General features: G+C 37.2%; 1 long non-coding RNA gene across 1 annotated transcript in view; it reads left to right on the top strand.

Moving 5' to 3' along the window:
* The window catches only part of LOC138312425 (uncharacterized), a 34552-nt gene extending 19521 nt beyond the window's left edge, over positions 1–15031 (top strand). The window contains exon 4 of the long non-coding RNA XR_011206945.1: positions 14877–15031. This is a non-coding gene — a long non-coding RNA (uncharacterized lncRNA). The remainder of the gene's footprint in view (positions 1–14876) is intronic.
* The last annotated feature ends 6748 nt before the right edge of the window (positions 15032–21779 follow it).

The following is a 21779-nucleotide window of genomic DNA, read 5'->3' as shown; positions in this document are numbered from 1 at the left end:
GAGACCGAGGACTGAAGGATGGACGGGAGATCACAGACTGAAGGGTGGACGGGAGACCACGGACTGAAGGATGGACGGGAGACCACGGACTGAAGGATGGACGGGAGACCACGGACTGAAGGATGGACGGGAGACCACAGACTGAAGGATGGACGGGAGACCACGGACTCAATGGTGGACGGGAGACCACGGACTCAAGGGTGGACGGGAGACCACGGACTTAATGGTGGACGGGAGACCGAGGACTGAAGGATGGACGGAGACCACGGACTGAAGGATGGACGGGAGACCACGAACTCAAGGGTGGACGGGAGACCATGGACTGAAGGGTGGACGGGAGATCACGGACATAATGGTGGACGGAAGACCACGGACTCATGTGTAGACGGGAGACCACGGACTGAAGGATGGACGGAAGAACACGGACTTAATGGTGGACGGGAGACCACGGACTGAAGGATGGACGGGAGACCACGGAATCATGTGTGGACGGGAGACCACGGAATCATGTATGGACGGGAGACCACTGACTCAAGGGTGGACGGAAGACCACGGACTGAAAGGTGGACGGGAGACCACGGACTGAAGGATGGACGGGAGACCACGGAATCATGTGTGGACGGGAGACCACGGAATCATGTGTGGACGGGAGACCACTGACTCAAGGGTGGACGGAAGACCACGGACTGAAAGGTGGACGGGAGACCACGGACTGAAGGTGGACTACCTGATGACATATTTTATACTTACGATTCCATTGATTTTCCAATGGGTTTTTTCTAAATCAATACGCAACGTCGACGTCTCTATTGTGACGTCATGATAACGTCGAGTTTTCACGCCATTCTCGAATTTTCTTCAAAATAGTACGAAGAAAAAGAACCTACCAATCAAATAGTAGAATTTAGTATAAAAACAATTAAAAAGTAATTATAAAAACATGCATACAAATTGAGGGTAGGTATATTTGTTGGGCTTTTTTTCCAATCACAATATTTGTTGCTTTTCGAAACATTTATTAGCTCACCTGGCCCGAAGGGCCGGTGAGCTTATGTCATGGCGCGGCGTCCGTCGTCCGTCCGTCCGTCCGTCCGTCGTCCGTCCGTCCGTCCGTCCGTCAACATTTCCTTTAAATCGCTACTAGTCATAGAGTTCTGCATGGATTGTAACCAAATTTGGCCACAAACATCCTTGGGGGAGGGGGAACAGAACTTGTATAAATTTTGGCTCTGTCCCCCCGGGGCAGGAGGGGCGGGGCCCAATAGGGGAAATAGAGGTAAATCCTATAAATCGCTACTTGTCCTGGAGTTCTGCATGGATTGTAACCAAATTTGACCACAAACATCCTTGGGGGAGGGGAAACAGAACTTGCATAAATTTTGGCTCTGGTCCCCCAGGGCAGGAGGGACAGGGTCCAATAGGGGTAATAGAGGTAAATCCTTTAAATCACTACTTGTCATAGAGTTCTGAATGGAATGTAACCAAATTTGGCCACAAACATCCTTGGGGGAAGGGGAACAGAACTTGTATAAATTTTGGCTCTGGTCTCCCGGGGGCAGGAGGGGCGGGGCCCAATAGGGGAAATAGAGGTAAATCCTTTATATCGCTACTTGTAATAGAGTTCTACATGAATTGTAACCAAATTCGGCCACAAACATCCTTGGGGGAAGGGGAACAGAACTTGTGTAAATTTTTGACTCTGGTCCCCCGGGGGCAGGAGGGGCGGGGCCCAATAGGGGAAATAGAGGTAATATCCTTTAAAATCGCTACTAGTCATAGAGTTCTGAATGGAATGTAACCAAATTTGGCCACAAACATCCTTGGGGGAAGGGGAACAGAACTTGTATAAATTTTGGCTCTGGTCCCCCGGGGGCAGGAGGGGCGGGGCCCAATAGGGGAAATAGAGGTAAATCCTTTAAATCGCTACTAGTCATAGAGTTCTGAATGGAATGTAACCAAATTTGGCCACAAACATCCTTGGGGGAGGGGGAACAGACCTTGTATAAATTTTGGCTCTGACCCCCCGGGGGCAGGAGGGGCGGGGCCCAATAGGGGAAATAGAGGTAAATCCTTTAAATCTCTACTTGTCCTAGAGCTCTACATGAATTGTAACCAAATTTGGCCACAAACATCCTTGGGGGAAGGGGAACAGAACTTGTATAAATTTTGGCTCTGATCCCCCGGGGGCAGGAGGGGCGGGGCCCAATAGGGGAAATAGAGGTAAATCCTTTAAATCGCTACTAGTCATAGAGTTCTGAATGGAATGTAACCAAATTTGGCCACAAACATCCTTGGGGGAAGGGGAACAGAACTTGTATAAATTTTGGCTCTGACCCCCCGGGGGCAGGAGGGGTGGGGCCCAATAAGGGAAATAGAGGTAAATCCTATAAATCACTTCTTGTCCTAGAGTTTTGCTTGGATTGTGACCAGATTTGGCCATAAACATCCTTGGGGGAAGGGGAACAGAACTTGTATAAATTTTGGCTCTGACCCCCTGGGGGCGGGAGGGGTTTGGGCCCTATAGGGGAAATAGAGGTTAATATTAAAATTCCTTCAGAAAAGAAACAATGAACCTGTATTCAGAACATTACTTGGCATTACAAACCAGGTGAGCGATACAGGCCCTCTGGGCCTCTTGTATTTAATTTCTCTTCGTTTTCATAGCTAAACTGGCTTTCTGATTGGTCAATACGTTTTTGAATCCGAGAATGGCGCGAAACCCCGACGTTATCGTGACGTCACAAAGACATTGCGTATTGATTCGGAAAAATGAATCCCTTAAAAAATCACTGATTCACACAGTTTGCAAACAAATTGTTTTTCAAACCCAATACATGTAATATCTAAATAAACATTAATGCTTAAATATTAACAATTAAAACCACTTGAACAACACTCAAATGTCACAACCAACCTTTCGACAAGGTTTGAACAAAATTTCCTTCAGCAGAGAAGTCTAACAAATCTAACAGGAGACAAAAACAGCAAAGTTCATTGTGCCTTGAAAGCTGGTCCCTGCTTTAATGGACTCACTTAATCCGTCGTACTCGTACCAGGATCCCGCAAATTTGATCTTGGCAATGAAATGGGACCTCCTACAGATAGTTACAGCAAAAAGTGCATAACTGGAACAAAAAAGATGAAAACTACTTTTTAATGCGAGTTTATGTACATGTATACCAACAAGTAAAACCTACACTAAATAGAGTCATCTGAGATAAATTAATACAGAAAATTAATTTTAAACCATACCCTTTTTGTTGATGCGTTTCGTTTTACATCTTACAATGAATGAAGGCTATGCTTTGGTGGCGGATTATCGCCTAAGTGACATAAATTTATAGTCAGGCGAATATCGGACAAAGTCAAATTGATTAGTTTGTGACAATATAGCGATTTGGAACGTTTTAAATTTTAGGTAAATTTGAATAAATAGTACATTGTAGCGGAATGGAATATTGTTTTCTACTGTTCAGATAGAAATATAATATAATTGAATATTCTCCTCCAGATTTTCAGTATTGTCAAACCATTTAGTACAATATATACTATTTTTCATCATAACTTCATTAAATGTGTATTCAATTGATACGATTAATGGTCCTTACCTCTTCTCTTGCAACAGTCAGTCTTTGATCGATGTCGTTGATGGTCAAATTTCGCACACGGGATAGGAATGACACGTCAATAACCAATATTTCTGGGGCCCTGTCTTTGAATCGCCTTTGCGTGAAAGATCTTGTGCCTTTGCAGATTTTGTTCCTCCTTCAATCAATACAATCAATAAGAATTGATTTAAAGGAGGAGTGTCAATTTGGGCCCTCTGGTTGGCATGACCGATAAGCATTATTTTTTGTTTACAGATACCCGGGGTTTAGGACATCATGATATGAAATATGATTAAGGTCAGGTCGGAGTCCGTTGTGAGTTATGGGGGGTTAAACAGGATGGATAATTTTCGGTTTTGTCCAGTTTTCTTGGAACCAAATGATATTTTTGAATGATTTTACATGCATTTATATGTTAAAAATAAAACTTTTTTGAAAATAAAACTTAAGTGTCAAAATATAGGTCACAGTGATCTAATTTTGTAAAATGTCAATTTTGTAAGAATACTGTTCATCTGGTGCCATAATTTACCAGAAAAAAATGTTATATATATATTATAATAGATTATATTGAGCAATATATATATATAATTTGCATATTATAAACTTAGGCATAGAGTATTGTGGATGGGATGAGATTGGGTAGGGGGTACAGGGTACAGGGTACAGGGTACAGGGTACAAGGTATGCAAGTATGACTCGGAATAAAATTTACCGACTGCCATTGGTATGAAAGTAATTGAAAAATTGCTTTTATATCAAGTAATAAGATTCCATCATAATCTATTGTAATTCACTCGAACATCTTAGGCGTCTTAACCTGCGCAGGCGCAAGCCGATAGTCCGTAATAGCAACTCATGTAGTGGGTAGGGGTACAGGGTAGAGGGTACAGGGTACAGGGTACAGGTAGAGGGTACAGGGTACAGGGTACAAGGTATGCAAGTATGACTCGGAATAAATTTACCGACTGCCATTGGTATGAAAGTAATTGAAAAATTGCTTTTATATCAAGTAATAAGATTCCTTCATAATCTATTGTAATTCACTCGAACATCTTAGGCGTCATAACCTGCGCATGCGCAAGCCGATAGTTCGTAATAGCAACTCATGTAGTGGGTAGGGGGTACAGGGTAGAGGGTACAGGGTAGAGGGTACAGGGTACAGGGTACAGGGTACAAGGTATGCAAGTATGACTCGGAATAAATTTACCGACTGCCATTGGTATGAAAGTAATTGAAAAATTGCTTTTATATCAAGTAATAAGATTCCTTCATAATCTATTGTAATTCACTCGAACATCTAAGGCGTCATAACCCGCGCATGCGCAAGCCGATAGTCCGTAATAGCAACTCATGTAGTGGGTAGGGGGTACAGGGTAGAGGGTACAGGGTACAGGGTACAGGGTACAAGGTATGCAAGTATGAATCGGAATAAATTTACCGACTGCCATTGGTATGAAAGTAATTGAAAAATTGCTTTTATATCAAGTAATAAGATTTCTTCATAATCTATTGTAATTCACTCGAACATCTAAGGCGTCATAACCCGCGCATGCGCAAGCCGATAGTCCGTAATAGCAACTCATGTAGTGGGTAGGGGGTACAGGGTAGAGGGTAGAGGGTACAGGGTACAGGGTACAGGGTACAAGGTATGCAAGTATGACTCGGAATAAATTTACCGACTGCCATTGGTATGAAAGTAATTGAAAAATTGCTTTTATATCAAGTAATAAGATTCCTTCATAATCTATTGTAATTCACTCGAACATCTAAGGCGTCGTAACCCGCGCATGCGCAAGCCGATAGTCCGTAATAGCAACTCATGTAGTGGGTAGGGGGTACAGGGTAGAGGGTACAGGGTAGAGGGTACAGGGTACAGGGTACAGGGTACTAGAATCAGTTACATAAATAGGCCTAATGTTATACAATGCACAGTCGATGTCGAGAACAGATCCGATTTGATGCATTCAACTCAAATATAAAGAAATGAATGCTATAGCCGAAACCTTTTGGACTCAGAGATAGTCAAAGATCGCTTTTTTAATGAATTAGAAAAAATAAACACGAAAAAATCACGATAGCTGCTCGCAACCCAGTGGTACCGCGCGCGCGCGTTCATCGGTTTTCGACGGCGAAAGACCAAAATAGATTTTTTACACACAATGTCAAACATATTCAATTCAACGCATTAATTATATGTGTCAGAAGCATGTTAATGATGTTTTTTGTGCAATATTTCATGAAATTCATCTACTTAACGAAGCCTTGTATCCTCAAACGCTGTAAGATTTACATTGTAGCCTAAGTATGCCTACTGTTTCTTTTTGTCAAAGTGACGTTTAAATAATGAAATGTTCCAAGATAAAGTAACGCCATTATTTAAAACTATGTTAAGCTGTATATGAGTGCAAATTGTCACCATAATACCGCAAATGAGGGCTTATTCAATCCTTCAAAACGTCAGCTTGCAAGGTCGAATCACCCGGGCTCATAGAGGACTAAAAAGTGACATCATTGGAATGTTCGGGATCAAATCGTCAAATTTAGAAATGGTAATCAGAATAATTAAAATTAATCATTTATTTACTCACATCGCAATATTTTCATATCGCAACTGTTACAGGAAATTCTTATTACCTGGTATCGAGTTCTATGCCTGATTAATCTCGATATTTAGTGTTGAAAATATCTGGTTTATTGATATTATTCCGCTACTTTTGTTGAGTTTGAATTCGCAAATTCGAAGGGCGTCAGAACGCTTGTTTTCAACCGGAATCAACACCGTAGTGATAAAGACCTTCCAGGTGGATTTTTTCATCGACATAAAAAGTTGATTTTCTCAAAAAGTAAGAAAAATAAAATACATTAATTTTGCTGGAACACTAAAAAAATCATTCTGATTTCGGAACAGTTGGAATCACGAAGATACCTCTAACAGTATTTTTATTATTATTACAAGCTAACCGATACTTACATTATATATATAATTGGCTTCTTAGGTAAAATATGTTTTTCGTTTAAATATCACATACAGTGTATATAATAATGACAATAAAAAAGCTAACCGAATCTTATAACATATATATAATATATATAATTTATTTTTCACAAAAAATAATACGGGCAGCCACTTGAAACGTCATGATATATACATGTGCATATCAAAAGGTCTCCAATACTTTTAAATGACATACGTATCAAATTACTAGTAAACGTTTCTGTTATAATTTGCGTGCCCCTGTGTTTTGGCTGAGGTGATCAAGATTGCATTTTACGGCCTCGGAATAGCAGTTGAGACTGCTTGTTTTACACATGTTCATAGATATTTAACTGTCGAAAACAGATATATCTAGATTTAATATCCCACGAAAAGTTACATAATATAAGACCACGATCGAGAGCATCGTGGGTAGCGATAGGCCAATGTCGTCAACTTGCAGGCGGTGTATGGGATTCGCAAATTATTTAGTCTAGACGATATAAATAATTATTCTAATTACTGGTTTATGTAAATAATGAATGAACTTGCAATATTTCCAACGTTGGACATTTTTATTTTGCTATAATTAATATCGATGCTGCTATCGTTTTTTGCGATGAGATGAGATGTAGGTGGTGTGGAGGTTTTAGCGCCAGAGTCATCTCTGTTTTCCCTGTCGACAATCAAAACAAAATTAAAACTTGTATTGTAAGATAGTGACCTGGTTATTCTGTTTATCCTAGTAATTCTTGTATTCATTATAACATACAAGAAGATGGCGTATTCAAAACGAAAGGCAAATTGCCTGTTTTTTACACGATTTCGAGCTTCAAAGCGAAACTCATTTTTTCTTTGATGATCAATAAAAAGTTGGCATTCAAATTAAAACTGAATGAAGTGGTTTACTCCCTTTTTACTACCGTGGGGAATTATGTAAGCGACACGGACTCTGACGTCATTCCCGGTTGAATTGTGACGTCACTGTTTAGGCGGGGACCTGACGTGCCGTTATTTCCAATTTTTCACGGTCCTACTAACATGCTAAAAGTGACGTCACTGGAATGTTGGTGATCAAGTCAACAAATTTAGAAATTGAATCAAACGAAAGAAATTAAACATTTATTTACTGACATCGTAATATTTTCCTATTGCAACTATTACAGGAAATTCTTATTATCCGATATCGGGTTTTGTGCCCGACTAATGTCGATATTAGAGCTGAAAATGCATTGGTTTTTTTTTATATTATTCCGCTACCTAATGTTGATTTTAAATTCGTAAAATGAACTTAACCCGCGAAGGGCGTCAGAACGCTTGTTTTCAACGTGAATAAACACCGTAGTGATAAAGACCTTCCGAGTGAAAATTTGCATCAGGGAAATAGGGACACAAAAAGACGATTTTCTTCAAAAGTAAGTAAGTTACACAACATCAATTTTGCTGGAACACTTAAAAAATCGTTCTGGTTTCAGAACAACTGGAATTATGAAGAAATATCTTACATTATTTTTATTATTATTATTATTATATATAATGTAAGTTAATTATATATTATGTAAGTAATTATATGAAACAAAACACACATGGGGTCAAGTAGACAGTTAGACTTTACTAAACTAATCAGGTACAGAGGCTGTCACAGCATGCTATATATATATATATCTATTGAATTGAATGCTATAAATGGACCCCCTGGGGTTTAAGAAAATAGGTATACCTTACCTGTGACGCCTGACTGATCATCTCAGGTAAGGTGTCACCTCAAGTGGTGGAATGGGGAAATAGGGAGAAAATGGGCCCTAGGCCTAGTGACCATAACGACAGACCTGTGTGCCAAGAGTTTACAGTATACACAAGTCATTTAATTATTCTACGCGGGGGGTACAGGTCGTATATACCGTGACTGTTCTTGCTTTCCCTTGTACTTTGTCCAATGTACAAGTACATGAACTAATAAGTGTATGTGTGACTGATTTTATGTAACCAATTACACTTCAATTACATATGATAACAAATTAAATAATTATTATGTACAGCGTATGAAGCTTAAATAGAAAACCCTTGATACATGTATATGATATATAAATAATTGTCATTATTATTTGTCATGTGTAAGCACTAAAAACCACATCAATGATTTATAATGCGACAATACAGCATTATTTTAATGAACTTGAAGTGTCGATTGTTCATTCACTTTTAGTTAAGTAATCCTTTTTAATTAAAATATACACAACTTATGCCTGCTTAATTTTGATATTAGATTTCAATATGTTTAATAGCATTATAAATACGGTATATAGAAATAAATTAAAATTTAATATATCAATCAAAATATATTTCAAATATTATGATGTAATATTACATGTGTAGAAATATATGTTTTAAACAGAAATAAGGATTTGATTTAAATAATTAGACTCATCACAACGTGGTCCCGTTTATCATATGGAATGATTTCGCAAATTTGATAGACTGATCGTCCCAATTGCACAGCTTGTTAATTATAAATAACCATATAAATTTCTTGCTAGAATTTATTAACAGAGTTAGAGACATATAAAATCTATATTTGTATGTCTCTGACAGAGTTATTTGGGTACAAAAGGAAGCTAATATCAACTTAATTTATTTCAGTTAAATTGTTGACTTCTTGACAAAATGCCAAAATTCTGTAACTTTTCAAAAATCAAAACTCATAGGGCACCTGTTCACCTGTATTTTCAGGAATCACAATTTTTGTGTTAATTGAACTGGCTTCATAGGTAATTACAGGATTAGGTGAGGGGCAGTCATGCATGACAAGACAGGTGGACCCAAGTTAGCTTACAATTTGGTTATTGCCCCAGGCCTGGAATGCCTGGCCAGTACAGGTAATATTCACCAAGCGACTTATGAGGGTATAATAAAAGTGTGTCATAGCCCAAAACTGCTAAATGTACAAAATCTGACATTCTAAATGTGAAATAAAATTATATATAGCTGTTAATTTCTAGAATGGCAAAAACAAAGATATATGATTCAAATAAATAAATAATAAATCTAAATCAAATATTAATTAAATACATGAAATAATTAAAAATACATATGCTTATTATATCTAAGAAATACCGAATATTTGAGATCCTGAAGTTATAAATGTAGCTATTAGCAAATTGTATTTTCTGAAGTATACAGATATTTTATCCTAATAGATAAATTGAAATCTGTCAATGTGAGTCTAGGCCATAAAATTATATCTTACGGAATTAATGCCTATGTCAAGCTTTATTTGCAGCTTCCGGTAATAAGTCATACTTCAATAACAAAACTCAATGCATTAGGCGTTTCTTTACTTCAGATTGTTTTCCACAATATAAACATACACTGTTACTACCAATAAACAGGTAGCCAATTTATTTAATGAATTTATTATTTTCATATATATAGCTCACTTAGTTATGCTAATTTTTTAAAATACAGTGTACATTTGGTAATTCATCTGAAATAATTAAAAGATATTTAAAACCATTCAATGAAATATATACATGAACAGATTGTACATGTACAATTTATGCAATAAGTAGGAGTATCAGGCTCATTTATCTTGTGCACTACGATGTGAACTCTAGTGCACTACAATGTTAACTCTAGTGCACTACGATGTTAACTCTAGTGCACTAGCTAGTGAACCGGAGTTAACTTTACTTGTACACTCCAGTGCACTTCACTACCAAGTTTAGCTTGCTCCCAACTGTACATGACATTTATAAGAGGTTAAGAAAGATAGGTTAGAGAGGAAAAAGTTGTATAGGAGGATAGAGTCGAGATGTGGAATATATGTATTTTTTATCTAATGGTAGAGAATTTATCCTTGGTTCTTATTTTTTTTTTCGTAAAAGTTCATATATCAAATTGTATAAATGGTGTCCACTTACTCCAACTTTTTATAAATTTTGCTTTAAAAAAATCATTTTGACCATTTGATATGTGTCTGTGAGTATTATAATATTCTTTTTGTCCTGCTAAAGATTAAAGTTATATACATGTTTACATTCAAATCAGCAAGGCTTCTTAGTCCATACATGTACCTCGAGCTTTGTTTGCTCAAAATTTTCATGAAATAAAGACTAAACAATAGGATGGCTCTTAAATCTTGGCATACCCCTGATAAAGAGGGGAAGCCGTTTATTTGAATAGATTTATTTTATAAGGAAATATGATTTTAAATTTCTTGAAAATTTTTAGCGAAGGTGAGCGAAAATAACGCAACAAACATGTAACCTAAACGAAAACAAAGGATGAGGATTACAATATGCATGATACAAAGATATATTAATAAGAATAAAAACAACCATAAATTCACACATAAAGGTTGGAAGGACGGGGTTGGTTGGAGGGATGTTTTAAATTTCTTCTACCTTCTAAAACAGTATGTAAATGCTGACATTTTTAGAAATATTCCCAATTTTCAAAGATGGCGTCTGAAGCTGTATGGATGGGGCTCTATAGTGGGGACTCCCTTTGTCTTACAAGGGCTAAATCAGGGGCTTGACCAATCAGAAGACGTTTAAATCTACTATGGGGCTTACAGCGGTCAGTGACCTATGGCCAATCAAATTAGGACTAATTAACATATTTGTAAATGGGAATCAATTATGTGTGAATCTTTATGGTACAAAAATATGTCTATGAATAGACATTTGTTTTTTTTATTAGCTCACCTGGTCCGAAGGACCAAGGTGAGCTTATGCCATACCGTGGCGTCCGGCGTCCGTCGTCCGTCCGTCGTCCGTCGTCCGTCGTCCGTCGTCCGTCCGTCCGTCCGTCCGTCAACAATCGACTTCTTCTCCATAACCGCTGGTCGGATTTCAACAAAATTTGACTGGTAGCATCCTTATGGGCTACTAACTGAAAATTGTACAAATGATGGGGCTGACCCCCCAGGGGCCTGAGGGGCGGGGCCAAAAGGGGTCAATTTGGCTATTTCCATATAAACGACTTCTTCTCTGAAACCAAGCATGGGATAGCACCCATAATGCAATGGTAGCATCCTTATAGGGTGGGGATTCAAAATTGTACAAATGATGGGGCTGACCCCCCGGGGGCCTGAGGGGCGGGGTCAAATGGGGTCAATTTGGCTATTTCCATATAAACGACTTCTTCTCTGAAACCAAGCATGGGATAGCACCCATAATGCAATGGTAGCATCCTTATAGGGTGGGGATTCAAAATTGTACAAATGATGGGGCTGACCCCCCGGGGGCCTGAGGGGCGGGGTCAAATGGGGTCAATTTGGCTATTTCCATATAAACGACTTCTTCTCTGAAACTAAGCATGAGATAGCACTCATAATGCAATGGTAGTATCGTTATAGGGTAGGGATTAAAAATTGTACAAATGATGGGGCTGACCCCCCGGGGGCCTGAGGGGCGGGGTCAAAAGGGGTCAATTTGGCTATTTCCATATAAACGACTTCTTCTCTGAAACCAAGCATGAGATAGCACCCATAATGCAATGGTAGCATCCTTATAGGGTGGGGATTCAAAATTGTACAAATGATGGGGCTGACCCCCCGGGGGCCTGAGGGGCGGGGTCAAATGGGGTCAATTTGGCTATTTCCATATAAACGACTTCTTCTCTGAAACTAAGCATGAGATAGCACTCATAATGCAATGGTAGTATCTTTATAGGTTGGGGATTCAAAATTGTACAAATGATGTGGCTGACCCCCCGGGGGGCCTGAGGGGCGGGGTCAAAAGGGTTCAATTTGGCTATTTCCATATAAACGACTTCTTCTCTGAAACCAAGCATGGGATAGCACCCATAATGCAATGATAGCATCCTTATAGGATGGGGATTCAAAATTGTACAAATGATGGGGCTGACCCCCAGGGGGCCTGAGGGGCGGGGTCAAAAGGGGCCAATTTGGCTATTTCCATATAAACGACTTCTTCTCTGAAACTAAGCATGGTATAGCACCCATAATGCAATGGTAGCATCTTTATAGGGTGGGGATTCAAAATTGTGCAAATGATGGGGCTGACCCCCAGGGGGCCTGAGGGGCGGGGTCGAAAGTGGCCAATTTGGCTCTTTCCATATAAACGACTTCTTCTCTGAAACTAAGCATGGTATAGCACCCATAATGCAATGGTAGTATCCTTATAGTGTGGGGATTCAAAATTGTGCAAATGATGGGGCTGACCCCCCGGGGGCCTGAGGGGCGGGGTCAAAAGTGGTCAATTTCCATATAAATGACTTTTTCTCTGCAACTTAACATGGGATTACGCTCATAATGCAATGGTTACATCCTTATAGGGTTTGGATTCAAAATTTTTGCAAATGATGGGGCTGACCCCCCGGGGGCCTGAAGGGTGGGGTCAAAAGGGGTTAATTTAGCTATTTCCATATAAACGACTTCTTCTCTGCAACTAAGAATGGAAGAGCACTTATAATGCAATGGTAGCATCCTTATAGGGCTGGGATTTGAAATTGTACAAATGATAGGGCTGACCCCCGGGGCCTTAGACGGCAATAGATGCGAGGTCAAAAGGTCAATTAGGCTACTATTTTCATATAAATTACTTTATCTCTGAACCTATGTATTGGATAGCATATTTGTATGGTATCAATAGCATCATTGTATGGTTGTGATTCAAAATTAAACTTTGGGAGTCAATTTGCTTATTTTTCTAATTGTCAGAGTCTTGTGATAATTACTAACAAAAAACCAGGTGAGCGATACAGGCCCTCTGGGCCTCTTGTATTTTTTGCCAATGTGTTTATATTTAAGGTTTTATGAAAACACCTTGTTCTGTAAATGTATTGCTTAATGATTAAAAGTATAACATTATCGACTGATGCATTAATGTTGTTAGTTGTAAGACCAAGAAGAAAAGATTGGTTTGTTAATTGAAAAAGGAATATAAAGAGCATCTAAAAGAGTTTCAAAGTTTTGCAATAGATTTTGTACTTCTCGATATTCCCACATTAAATTAATCATTGTTTCTCTCTCTGAATTACAGAAAGTACACATAGGGCTAGCTACTATACTATACTTAAATAATTTGAATTGGTTGTCAGAATATAATGAGAAATACGAAACTGAAGCCATTGATGTTTAGTGTTTTTTGTTACTTTAAAAGGAATGTTATAAATATGCTTCCACTCTTCTTCATCTAATAAAAATTCTTCTTGCCATTTCAGCTTACCTGTAGGTTCAGTTTCTGACTTATTAAGAATAGCATATAGAAATTTTGAATTTTTCATATTTGAAAAGAAAATCCGTATATTTAGGGGAACATATGGACGTATAAGTGGTAATAGGTTTTGCGGCTGAGGGTTAGGCAGACGTTTACGAACAGCAGATATTAGTCCTTGAAATTGAAGGAAGTTGGTGTGTAAATTATCATATTTTTGTAAAAATTCTTCAAAAGAGTAAAAATTTATGTTTATTTGATATTTCAGAAGATCAGCAATTGTGTGAACTCCTAATCTATACCAAGCCCTGTAGAAAACAGGTTTACCATCAACAATTATATTTTTGTTATCCCAGATACTTTCTGTTAAGAAGGATTTATTTTGTAAATCTTTAACTTCTTTGGAACTGTTCAATTTATACCAGGCTTTAAAAGTATCTTTCCAAAAATCATTTGTACAAAGGTTAATACATTTTAAAATATATTCACCACCAACATTTAATAGTAAATCAAAATCAATTTGTTCCTTTAAAATAGATTTCCATTTCCCTTCGCAGGTGTATAATCTCCTGATCCAACCTAATTTAAGGGAATTAATAAAAGCATTTAAATTTACCATTTTCAAGCCACCATTAAAATATTCTTGAACGATATTGGCTCTTTTAACTTTGTCTGTTTTACTATCCCATAAAAATTCAAATAAAATTGTATTTATTTCTTTTATAACCTTTTCACTTGGGTTGGGAAGAGATATGAATAAGTGGTTAAATTGAGAAACCATTAGTGATTTTATAATATGGACTTTACCAATAGGAGTCAGTTTCCTTTTTTCCAGGTGCTGATCAGACTTTTCAGTTTAACAATTTTTTTGTCAAAATTTAGTTTTGGTATATCATCCAGATTTATATCAAAGTCAATACCAAGTAGCGTAAATTTAGTTTTTCCCCAATTAAAATTGAATTCCGGAAGCATCCTTTCGTTACTGTATTTCATACTACCAATCCAAATTATTTCGGTTTTGTCTACATTCATTTTTAGACCAGATATTTTTTTAAAGAAGTTAGTTCTGTTAGAGTCTCATCTTATTATATAAATTAATTTATTTTCCAGAACGCTTTGACATGAAATGAACCATGTGTGACAGAAGAATGCAATGAACCATGTGTGACACAAGACTTTGCAGGAAATACTGAAAACATACACAGCTCCTGTAAAAAAAGCATTTGAAAACTGGCATTATTGGCCTGACATCCAGTAACTTAACCGATGTGATCCTAATGAACAGTTGTCTCCTTGCTGTTAATTCAAAATATTTATGTAGAGTATTAATAATGCTAAAATATCAAAGCCGTAGATGTTTCAAAATAGGAACATTAAGATCATCGGACCCGAAGTTTCGTACTATGAACACAAAGATTTGCTCGGCATAAAAATCGTTTATCTTTTAGTGTAATGAAACGGATCGTTATTATTAAATGTAATTCTTGTAAGCAGTTTCATTAACAATTGAATAATTACTCGAAAATTTACAGTAAAGACGCATTTAATATGTGCTCCCGTTAGTCATTATGGAACAATAGACGTGAATTCCAAAATGTTAAGTTATGAAAAATAAAAGCAATTTGTGTTTTAGACTCAGAAACATGCAACCTGGGAATAAACAGGTCATTACTTCTTAAAATTGGCTGTGGCGGCAATCAAACCATTGGAGAACGCCTAATAATTATCAAACAATCCTCAGTTGAGAAATTTATCCTACCATAAATCTGAATTCATTGGTGATTCACAAAATATGGTTGACATTTTGCATACAAAGATTTTAATAGTAAAATACTTGATCCTTGTATATACGTCATTGTCAACCATTCCAAGTTATCCCTTAAAATAGAATCTTACGCGTGAAATATAAACCGACACTGAATATATGAGTCCACTCTTCGATGTAACACTATAAAACACCCAGATTACATATGGTATACCATCTCAAGTCGGGTCTAAAATCTCAATACATTTGTTTACCCATTTTTGTAAATAGGTAGAGTTTGTAGAACTTTTAGCCACATTGTTTTTTCATTGTCAATGAAATCTGGAAATCAGGCTAATTACACAATTGTTAATAGTGTTTTAACTTTCCAAATTCTAGTTACCATGTACAATTACATAAAAATGTCCTTTGAAATAGCTTTTGTAAATGTTAATGATTTAAGCTTATCAAAATGTTAACCTTTTTAGTTCTTCATTTACGATGATTATGTACTTGTCCAATTGAGCGTAAAATATCCGACAATGTCATCACATCTTAGTGAACCTTATTTAACGTTTATCTTGTTTAATTGTTGGCCTACAAATTAATTTTCTCATTAATTTATATGTCAATTTACTGATCCTTAATAATAGAATTAAATTTCCTTTAACCCGATTTATATCTCAAGTAAGGAAAATATTTTGTTCATCCCCAGGAAAATAAATGTAGGATGTGGGAATAAATAGTGAATTTTCATTTTCAGATTTGATAATCAATCTTAATTTCTGTTGCATCTGTACGTTGAATTTCTCACATCTATTGTCGATACAGAGTCCAGTGTAGTTTTTCACGGCACTGAAAAATGATTGGTGATTCTTAAATAACCTATGGAAAGATTTCTGAAAACCATTACAAAGATGTTATCCCAAACCTTTGGAAAAGTTCCATTGAAACCTGTTAATTTACTCCAAAAATTTGGAATATTCCATATAATAGTATAAACAGGTCTCTAAGGGTACATGTACAGAGGTGGGTTATTAATATAAAGGGTCATAGCAATAAAACCTATAAATTGGTTACTTATCCCTTAAGGTCAATGTTGTGCCATTGGACAAGTATCAAATTATCAAGGTTTGGCTATAAACGATCCTTGGTCGTCAGAGGCATTCCAATATTCTAGAGTTAAATTTATTTGCCAAAGCTTGACTGGAGGTCCCTTCCCATATGTGGCCCAATAGGGTGAAATTGGAGTTAAATCCTAATATATTTTGAGTACTTGATAAAATAATGTTAATTGCTCATAGATTGAAAAATTTGGCCTAAACATCCATTCTGATGATTAAAGGGCAACAAACTTGTCTATAAAGTTACTGGCTTGGGTCTCTTTACCTTCCATATTAATTCAAGGGGTCGGGGCACGTCCGTTTCAATAGTAAAATAATTTAACTAATATCACTGAAATTCAAATCCTTAAAACGGCTACATATCCTAGAGGTTCTCCTTCTCCCCAGATAAATGGCCCTTTGACCAATGTAACCAAATTTGGTGCCTACAAACCAATCCTTGGGGGAAGGGAACAAACTTGTATCGCCAAGGTTCTTTTTGGACCTTAAGATCAATTTCCCCCCCGGGGCACAATACTACCAAAATATTAAAGCCCCATGGAAGTTCAACCCTTCCTGAAAATAAGGTGAAATTCCTTTAAATCACTGGAAACCCTTGACTTTACCCAAATTTTTAACATTGATCTATAACCAAATTTTTTTAGGCCACAAACAATCCTTGGGGGGGGGAATGGAATAAATTAGGGCTGCATTTTGGCTCTGAAAGACCCCCACCCCCACCCGTGCTAAAACGCCCCTGGGGTTTGAGCACCCCAATTAGGGGATTTAGAGACGTTAAGGTCTTTAAGCAATCTATATCCGCTACTATTATTAAAGACACAATTGCATTGAATGTAAAAACCTCAAAATCAAATATTTAAGCGTACAAAAAAGGTTCCAAGGGAATAATAAGGGGAACAGAAACACCTTTCTATAAATTTTGGTTGAGGGTATGTTGAAATAGGAGGGGCCTGGTTGAAGGGGCCCTTTAGGGGGGGATAATAAAGTTAATGGTTTTTAGAATCCTTTTTTCGTTTCAGTTCTGCAGGATTATAACTTATAAATTTGGCAGATGCAAAACTTGTCATCCATTAGTTGAGGTAGACTACTTGTTTAAGCTAAAATTCCTCAATGCATTATAGACTAACAGCGAGGTATAATCACAGGGTCTCCCAGTAGGGGACGGATTTTGAGGCCCTATAAAAATATACTGGGAATTTTTTAAATGCTAACTTGTCCGAAATTGTAAAGTTTTTTAGCATGGAATGTAACCAAATTTGGCCGCCAGAAAGATATCAGGGAAACAGGAACTTTATAAAGCTTTTATATTTTCAACAAAGTTTGTTACCGGAGGCGGGGGAATAGGGAAGAGGTAAATCATTTTAATAGTAGGTAAAATTTTCTGATTCCCCGGTGATTGCATGTAGTATGTAATTCGAATAAGGGAAAATCAATTAATAAATCCGAAGATGTTAAATTTTGGCTCTGGAACTGGTCATATTTCATGAGGGATTGGTCCATATCGGTCATAAATGGGTAACTCCTGTACCCTTAGTCAATTTCTAACAAAAAGTAATCATGAGGGATTTATTAGTTTTTCTCCAGTTCAATGTTTCATCCCAGGTCAGGTGGAACAGAACTTGCTAAATTTTTTTGACCCCCAACAGATCGGCTAGAGGTTACTAATCACTCACTAGTTTTATCAGCAATTTTTGGGGGAACATGCAAATGTTGCTAGGATCAAGTACCCGATTTATTTGTTTAAAGAGTCCCCCCGGGGTTAAATAAGCCAGCCAATAAATGCCTTAAATTTGTACCTATGACCAATTTCTACTTGAAAGGAGTTGTAATAACCCATATTTAAGTATGATGGCTTCGGCATAAACATTCCCATATTTGGGGAATAGGGAACATGTAACTTGTATTATAAATTTTGGCGTGTCGAACCGCCCCTGTGGGCAGGTAGTGGGTCCCCCAATCAGGGGAAATAGAGGATTAAATATAAATTCCTTGATTCCAGCACATAGAAACAATTGAGTTCATTGTTTTCAGAAAACATTTACAGTTGAAAATTCCAAACCAGGTGGAAGCATTCACAGGCCTGTCTCTGGGAATAGCTACAAACTTTTTAACAACCACTGTAATTTTTGGGGTAAACAATATTTGTTTTTACTGTTTCTACTATATAAATTAAATTCTCATTTTCCATGTTCGACCCCACATTTCCTATGGCTAGGTGGCAATAGGCAATTGAATTAGGCCATGCAATATTGATATCCCTTTCCCTATGTATAATAAATAAATCCCAGAGAATAAAAATATGATATGAGATCCCAGGACCAATAAAATCCACATTTTTAGGTCATCACGAACCAAAGGGTCTTGGATGCAACCTATAGTCATCATGCAAAATCCGTTCGTATTGAACGTCGCTTCCTAACAGTTCTAAACTTGTCGATTTGTTTCTTCTCAATATCCCTTAACCTGCCCACTGTACTCATTAGACCATTTGGCCTGTTAGCATAACTTGAATGAAGGGCTATCAGCAAAGTTGTGAAAATAATACCTTGACCTTGGCCTGCTTTCAAGGTCACCAGGGGTCATAATAGGCTAAAAGTTTTTTTGAACATACTTCTTCTAACTAATTGAAAGGTCCAGGGTACTCATATTTGGCCTGTAGCATTCTGGGATAAAAGGGCTACAAAAGTTGCTTGAAAAAATCTTACCATGACCTTGATCTACTATTCAAGGTCACAGGACAGGTCAAATAGGCTAAATTTTTGATTCTTTGGAGTTGGCTCAACGACTTCTTCTAATAACCTGAAAGGTGTCAGTTGTGTAAATTAGTGATACTCATATTTAGCCTGTACATAGGCATTCTTTGAAAACCTTCTTCTAACAAAAAAAGGTCTACCATATTTAATAGATTGTGAAAATTTAATTGACCTTGAACGTACTTCGCGTGTTTGTCAAGGTCGCATGGCGTGTGGGTCGGAAATAGGCTAAAATCTTTGAACGTGACTACTATTCTTCTAACTAACCGAAATGGTCCAGGGTAACTCATATTTGCCTTGTAGCAATGCTGGTATGAAGGGTTACCAAAACGTTGTGAAAATAAAATGACCTTGACCTACTTTCAAGGTCAAGGGGTCAAATAGGCTGAAATCTTTTTGAACGACTTCTTCTTAATGTTAACCAAAAGGTCCAGGGTACTCATATTTTAGCCAGTTAGCATGCTGGGATGAAGGGCTACAAAATTTTGTGAAAATTAATGACCTTGACGCATTTTTGTCAAGGTCACGGGGGGTCAAATAGGCTAAAATCTTTGAACGACTTCTTTTAAACTAACCACAACCAAAAGGTCCTGGTACTCATATTTGTTTAGGACTGTAGCATGCTGGGATGAAGGGCTACAAAAAAAGTTGTGAAACTTAATGACCTTGAAATATTGTCAAGGTTACCATGGGGTCAAATAGGCTAAAATCTTTGAACGACTTCTCTTTTAACTAACCGAAAGATCCAGGGTACTCATATTTGGCCTCAAATAAATGCTGGGATGAAGGGCTACCAAAGTTGTGAAAATGAATGACCTTGACCTATCTTTGAAGGTCACAGGGGTCAAATAGGCTTTAAAATCTGTTGAACGATTTTTTGTTAACTAAGGCCCCAAAAAGTCCCAGGGTACTCATATTTTGCTGGTGGCATGCTGGGATGAAGGGTTACCATAGTTATAAAAATGAATGACCCTGACCTTCTTTTCAAGGTCACAGGGGTCAATAATAAGCTAAAATCTTTTAACTACACCTTTTTTAATTAGCCAAAAGGTCCGGGGTATTCATATTTAGTATAAATGTAGCATGCTGAGATAAAGGGGCTATCAAAGTTGTGGAAATGAATAACCTTGACCTACTTTTCAAGGTTACGAGAGTCAAATATTCCAAAATCTTGAATTTTGAACTTCTTCTCAAGTTCCAGTGTGCATTAAGCTGAAACCTGCATGAAATGATCCTGACATGGTCCCGACCAAGTGTTGTTATATTTTATGTTGATCCACAAAATCACATAACAAGATGGCTGCCACAGATGATCCAAGATGGCTGCCACAGATAATAAATCTTGAAAACACATTTGAACTTCTTCTCAAGTTTCTAACCAGTGCAAATTTAACTGAAACTTGAAACATGAAATGCGATGGACTGATATGATCTTGTCAAAGATTGTTGTGAAATATCTCTGGTTGATCCCAGATTGGAGATGGCTACAATGACAATATCTAATTAATTTTTCCTATACAAAGCTATTGCCAAGATAGTCAAATGACCGTTTAAGGCCCTTGGGCCTCTTGTTTGTAAAGGACCTTAGCTTAATTAGACCAGTCAATTTTTAAACAGTATTCAATTTCATCATGAATCTGTGAGTTCATAAGAAGAGTTTTGAAAGTTTATTCAATTTTATCCCCTTTGGCCCATCTCACAGCTCCATGGGGGTTTGAACCAACTACAGTAAATTCAAAATATTTCTGATTGGCTTTTTCTTTATAGAAGGTTTTAGTGAAGTTTAGTCCAAATTTATGCCTGAAGTACCTTTGGGAAAGAAGTCGAAATGTATGAAGATAAATTTTGAACATACATGGTTACACAAAGTGTAGACAACGGATGACTCACCAACAAAAGTAGTCAAAAACTTCAATTTTTCTTCCTACCAATTGGTTCAAGGGTTGAAAAATATCTTTGACCGGTATTGAACAGATCCAGGTTTTTCTTTTTTTTCTCCCATACCAGTGGATAAAATATGAAATTTTCATGGCTTTCCAGCTTTTTCATTACGCCATTTTAAACAACCATGTCGTTTATTATATCAACAATATAACGATTCACAATTTGCCACATCGCATGCTTTGATGAGTCACAATTCCTGTTATCTTGTTCCAATCCCCCATGGGATAATCCTTGTTTTGTGATTAAACCCTTTGCATGGGAGTGAAACATCTTTATTCGATTTATTGATGCAAAATTTTTGACATTCAACTCCCACTTTAATAGCAACTGAATACAGTATACTCATTCAATCCTGAAAGTACACATTAACTGTTTCAGATTTTGAATTTTCAAAGCATTCAAATTATGTCTTCAGTGTGAATGACTAAAAGTTCACTTAAGCATTCCC

The sequence above is a fragment of the Argopecten irradians genome, unplaced genomic scaffold, assembly GCF_041381155.1.
Source record: "Argopecten irradians isolate NY unplaced genomic scaffold, Ai_NY scaffold_0315, whole genome shotgun sequence".
In the NCBI taxonomy this organism is placed as follows: Eukaryota; Metazoa; Mollusca; class Bivalvia; order Pectinida; family Pectinidae; genus Argopecten; species Argopecten irradians.
Note: the sequence above shows the minus strand (reverse complement) of the source record. Positions and strands in the feature narration are given on the sequence as shown.